The following is a 6,193-nucleotide window of genomic DNA, read 5'->3' as shown; positions in this document are numbered from 1 at the left end:
AGGTTCGTACTTCGCGGGACACACTCCCACATGCGCATTAATGTATTTTTTCAATGTACGAGGAGCACAGGTCTTCATGTTTCCTCCACTCCCGTCTGCCTCTCCTTCTGGAACTTCCTGTGGTCCCAGTAGTAAGATAGGTATCCATCTTTATTCTTGCCAAGTTACGAGCAGTTTTTCCCACACCACTTTTGGGATAATCCATCTTTCCCCCCCCTTGATTTGAAATGCATCTTTTAATATGTGTTCTATTCAGAGATACTTGGTTGCATATCTAGACTTACCTGGTCAGCTGATCTTTGTTTTGTTATTCTGCCACTCACCTAAATAGGATTTTTTGCTGCTACATTTTTGACTGGTTATTGTTGGAATTTTGGAAAGGTCTCAAGTACACCTGACAATCTGTGCACAATTAATTTTTGGAATGAAGTATTAAGACAGTGCTGTTGTTAATACAGTAGTATCCTGCATATGATGGAATATTGCTCAGCCTTAGGAGGTCCTGTCATTTGTGACCATACGGATGAGCCTCGAAGGCATCATGCTAAGTGAAATAAGCTGCACAGAGGGACAAGTACTGCATGGGGTCCTTTCTAGGTGAAATCTATAGAAACAGAGTAGGAAAGTGATTGCCAGGGCTTGAGGGTGGGGAACTAGGGAGAGGTTGGTACGGGGCCCGTCCAGCTACATGATGAATGAGGTCCGAGGATCTAACGTATAACATGGTAAGTACGGTTGGTAACACTTTGTTATATATCTACTGAGAGCAAACGTGTGAGTTGATGGATGTGTGAACCTGGTGCAGAGACCCATTTAACAAGGTATATGTATGTAAAATCATGTATACTTTAAATATCTTAAAATGTTATCAATTATACCTCAGGAAAGCTGAAATAGAGGTAAATTTTGTATGTGAACTATATAGCTCAATAAAATTGATAGAAAAAACTGAGACACGTTAACCCCAAACAGTATGAAGATACACATTATTTAGAGGAATCTTTATTGACTTCACACAGGAGGACACGGCACAACTGCCTTCTAAAGGGGACGGATGAAAGCCAGAAAGATCTGGGCGGTGTAGGTACTCTGGAAGAGCTGGGGGTGGGGGTGGGGATCAGGGGCTGGAAAGAAAGACTGTACGTGACAATGTGCATAAAGATCAGGTCAAGTCCAAATGCCTACCTTGCCTGCTCAGGTGCTTATCCATCCCTCCCTAAACCCAACAGGAAATGAAGGTGTCATCTTTCAGCAAACATAACCTGAAAGTTTTTACTTGGGTTCCGTGGCCCTGGAGGAGGGTGGAAATGAGATGTGAGGCAGAACACAGATTAAGGGGAAGTGTGTAAGAAGGGGGGTGAACTCCAACTCCCATCCTACCGCGCAGCTTTCTGCCTTCCCCACAATGGCCAGGCCTGCAGCCTCTGCAGACCAGATCTTTCTGGAGAAACTGCACTGCTCCCAGAGTGGCTTTTGACAGCCACCGACATTCAGTCCCAAAGGCAAACACTAAGTGAACACCCAATCCCCCTTCTGGGAAGCCCACAAAATGACCTGCTGCTCCCACATACTCAAGCCTCTAACACAGAGACTGTGGACTTTGAGTTGGGAACACTAACCAAGTCAGACTTTGGACTGACCCCCTTGGGGGTAGCAAGTATGCTCTACACACGGGGTGAAGGAAAGCATGTGGTGACTGGAAAGGCAGGCTGTGCCAGACTCGATCTGCCTTCTCACAACGGGGGAGGACTGCACTGAGGGTCAAACAGGGGCACGTGACTGATTTATGGCTAATGGGAGAGTAGCTGGTTTCTAAGTCAGCAGTCCCCAAACTCTCTTGGTTATAGCATCCTCAGTTCCACAATCATTTCTTCGCCGTGCTGTTGGGCCAAAAGAAGTACCTGAGAGTTCCATTGCCAAATACATCCAAACAGCGTAATAGCAGTTGGTGCCATGCCCAGTAATTATGTACGTTTCCCTAAACTTTTAAAAACCCTGGGGAGCCCCTGTGAGTTTGTTACAGTGCCCTGGGACAACCTGCCACCCCGCAGGGATCCGTGGTTCCAAGCTGTTTCTAGGCCAAGGTTTTAAAACATTGTATGACGCTCTAGTTCTTGCTCCCCCTGCCTCTAGGGGCGTGGAGATGATGTGTTCCAGGTGGCACAGCAATGAATGTTGGAAAGCGTAAGTGCTGGATGGCTGCCGGGGAAATGAACTTTTATTGAATTAAAGCCACTTTGATTTGGGGCATTCTCTGTAGCTGGCACTGCTTACCCTGACTCTGGAGTGTCCCACATGGTAGTCCTTTAAGGCTACTGAGAATGGGAAAAGATTTTTTAAAAAATGAAGCACAGTAAATCTTTTTTTCATTAAACACAACTTTATTGTTTTGGTAGAACTACAATTCACTTCAACTGTTGTTATCGCATAGGGCGTTGCTGTTTTAATACTTGTACGGGAACGTGCATTATTTCTAGTACAACGGACAAACACTTCACCAATCTCGTCAGCACCAACACACTGATTCAGTTCAGAGGACTGTTTTTTACGCACTGAAGTAACATCGCAGTGTGTTTACTTGGGTATTTTACGTACGTGGCACAAGTTCAAGTACGCCTAAGCGGACGGCACAAGTGACAGCAAATACCGACAGAAGTCATAGATCGAGATCCTTACTACTTGAATTATCATATAAACTATCTTCAAGTTAAAAATACAGACAAATATTTGAATAAATATTTAAATATTTAAATTTGCAGTGAAGGCATATGACTGAGGCAGAATTCAGTGCAATGCAGAAGCTAGTACTGGGACTAGTACAGCGAGGAGAAAGAGCAGCAGAGAGCACAGGGCACACCCGACGGGAGGGACCACTGCGGTTTACTGCAGGCACAGCAAAACGGAAAAGCTACTCGTGTACACCAGAGTGTCAACGATACCACACTGGACAATGTTTAAGACAACACCTAATATTTAGTCATTTTTCGCCAACGATCTAGTGAATTCAATTAAGTCTTCTCCTAATAGTAAAAAAAAAAAATCCAAGAAATCAGTCATATGAGATGAGAACCAAATTTCCAACAAAAAATTTAAACATTTTAACAGGATTTGAGTGTGTAAACTTGGCCAGCTATAAAGTAGTTTGAATTCTCATATACACGTAAACTGAAAGAATCTTAGATGGTGAGATGATAAAAACAAATTATTTTAGTTATAAACTTGTAAGGAAAAGACTTAAAAAGATATTTACAAAAATTGAAAATTTCAATGAATCCTCTTAAGTAATTTTGTGCATAGAATATAAAAATTTCTAATAATATCACAGATTGATTCAAAATTTGAAAAATTACAAGTATTTATCTTCAGCTTTGGGTGAGCTGTGAGCCCAGTGAAAACTTTGGGTATATTCTGTCTCAAAGAACATCCAAATTTACAAAGAAATGTCAATTCACTGCTTTTGTCAGTTTCTATCTGTCAAAAAAGAATTTCAGCTCTGAGACAGAAAAATTTGTTTCCATTGTAAGAACGGAATCTACCCGTGTAAAGTCAAAAGACCAGACGTACTAAAATTTTAAAGCAAGAGAATGATGTTCCCCTCATTGCTTTGTTTCACTGTCTGATACTGAAAATATTTGTGCTCGGTTTTCCGAAGCAGACTCCAAACACAGAGTCATGGATAGATGGTCCAATTCTGCAGTAGATGGGTGGAACTGCTATAAAAGAATAATTGCCAGTGTATGAAACTGTTGAAGATGTTCTGCAGTTGAGTCATAAGTTTACAGTGGTTTCTTATGCTAGGAATTCCGATTTACAATTTTCTTGAAACAAAACAAAAAATAACTGCCAAATATTTAACAATCAAAACCAAATAGGGGCAGTGTGATTCACATTTCTCCCTAGTATCACACCGCATATGAATGAGCTAAAATTCGAAGCTTCTTGGAATGGGGAAAACCTGTGACCTAGTTACAAAAACAACAACAAAAAAGAAACCAAACAACAAAACCCAAATGTGAGGAATGGTTTGCTGATATTGATAAATGTAGTTTTGTTTCCATTCACACAAACTTGCCAAATTTGATTTAATACTGAATTGACAAAGTTGGTGAATTTACTTATAGTTTTGAAATACGATTTTGCTTCAAAGTAAATTCAATTCTTCTAATGAAAAGGATGAACAGTTTTGTCAATGGAGATGTCATTTTAGAGGGAAATCATTTTTTGATACTTGATCCAGTTATTAGAAAACTTTATATATATTCAGAATAACAATCAAGTGTGTTTAGAAGAAGTTTATCAATCCACTTTTCAACTCTTAAGTTTTCTACATCTACATAATGGATGGAGTATTTGAAATGAAAATTTCGTGTGTGAATCAAGATGTGCTGTGATGATAAAATGCTGGGTTTTGGACAGTGCAACACATGCTATAAAATACCTCAGCAATAACTTTTACGGATTACACGTTGAAATAATATTATGGCCATACTGGGTGAAATAGAATATGTCATTAACGTTGCCTGTTTTTACTTTTTAAAAGTAGCTACTAGAAAATCTGAAGTCACACATGTGGCTCATATTACATTCCTGCTGGACTGTGCTTCAGTAACTGAACACCTTCCAACCAGCTTTTCAGAGCCCTCTTCAAGGTGAACAGACAAGGATTTCCAGAAGTTTGAGGGAAGCCTCTAACGTGAAAGGCAGAATACAAGTAAAAACGACTCAGAAGACAGACAGGCAATGCAGGAAGCAGAGGAGCATTGAAAGATGCCATATTAGAATCCTCAAAGAAAAGAAAATGCTACCCACGAAACCAAACCGTACTATTATAAAAAAGGAACAATCAGGGGACCAGAAAATGAATCTGAAAATCTAAGCATAACAATAGAAATAAAACGTTCAGAACATTTAGTAGTAGAGTTGGAAGATCAAGTTGAAGGTATCTCTTCCAGAAAGGACAGAAATCAGAGTGTTGGCAAAGATGGCAGAGTAGGAAGTGGCAGGAATCCATCTCTCCCCCTAGACAACAACTGTACTGGCAGAAAGTATTTAAAGTGATCCTTTTGAAACACGGGAGTCTATTTTAAAACTTGTAGCTCCCCAATGGAAACCTTGACTGGTAAGCTACAGTTCATGGTGGTGAGTTTCAACCTTCAGGCTGAAACAGCGAGACCTGCGGCAGGAGGCTGTGGAGGTGGAACCCACATTTCCAGTTCAGCTTGCTGGAGCCAAAGTGAGCAAGAAAGACCTTTTCCTCCAAATACCAGGGTTCTGACTTTGGATGGCTGCTTCTGATCAGGGCAGAAGAGCAGGCACAAAGGCAAGCTACCCTTCTTCCATCCCTCACTAGCTAAAGTGGCTTCCAGGGGATTTAAACAGGAACAGCACTTGCTTTTCTTCGGGGGCAAGCACTGCAAAAACGCATACATGGAGTGTTTAGAAAGCAACTACCTCGGCCCAGGGGAAGACTGGCTCCGGAAAGACCTGAGTGAACTTTGAGCATTCACCAAAGCCTGATCCCCAGAAGAGAGACACCCTAAAGTTAAAAAAAATACCCACCAAACTTTGGGAAAAGGGGGGATCCAATTACCAGAGCCACCCCACTATAAGGTTCAAATGTCCAGTTTCAACAATAAAAATCAAATTCATGCTAAGGAGCAGGAAAGTACAGCTCATTCAAAGGAATAACATAAATCAAGAGAAAATGTATCTGAGAAAGTCCAGAGGTCAGCATTCCTAGACAAAGACTCTAAAGCAACTGTCTTAAAGATGCTCAGAAAACCAAAGGAAGGCTTTGATCGTGTTGGGAGATCAAGAGGGAAAAATGAGGAGTCTTCATGGCAGACAGGAGGGAACAGGTTATTTATTCCTTGTGGCTTTAGAAGAGAATGCTCTCCTTAGTCCCCCTTTACAGAAAGACTATACGCATTGTGAATATCAATAGGGAAGAAACCCCAGAAAAGTTACAGATTTAGCAAAGCTTGCAGATTATCGGAGCCATTCTATGGGGAGAGATACCAGAGGTCTCCAACCTGGAAGAATCTCTCACCCTTAGAACACGTCAAAAGAAAAAAGCATCCATGTGTACACGGCCAAATGATCTTCAACAAGAATGCACACTACACAGTGTGGAAAGACAGTCTCTTCAACAAATCATGTTGGGAAACCTGGATATCCACTGACAATAAAATGA

The sequence above is a fragment of the Sturnira hondurensis genome, unplaced genomic scaffold (genome assembly GCF_014824575.4).
Source record: "Sturnira hondurensis isolate 20B ecotype Veracruz unplaced genomic scaffold, ASM1482457v3 Scaffold0022566, whole genome shotgun sequence".
In the NCBI taxonomy this organism is placed as follows: Eukaryota; Metazoa; Chordata; class Mammalia; order Chiroptera; family Phyllostomidae; genus Sturnira; species Sturnira hondurensis.
Note: the sequence above shows the minus strand (reverse complement) of the source record.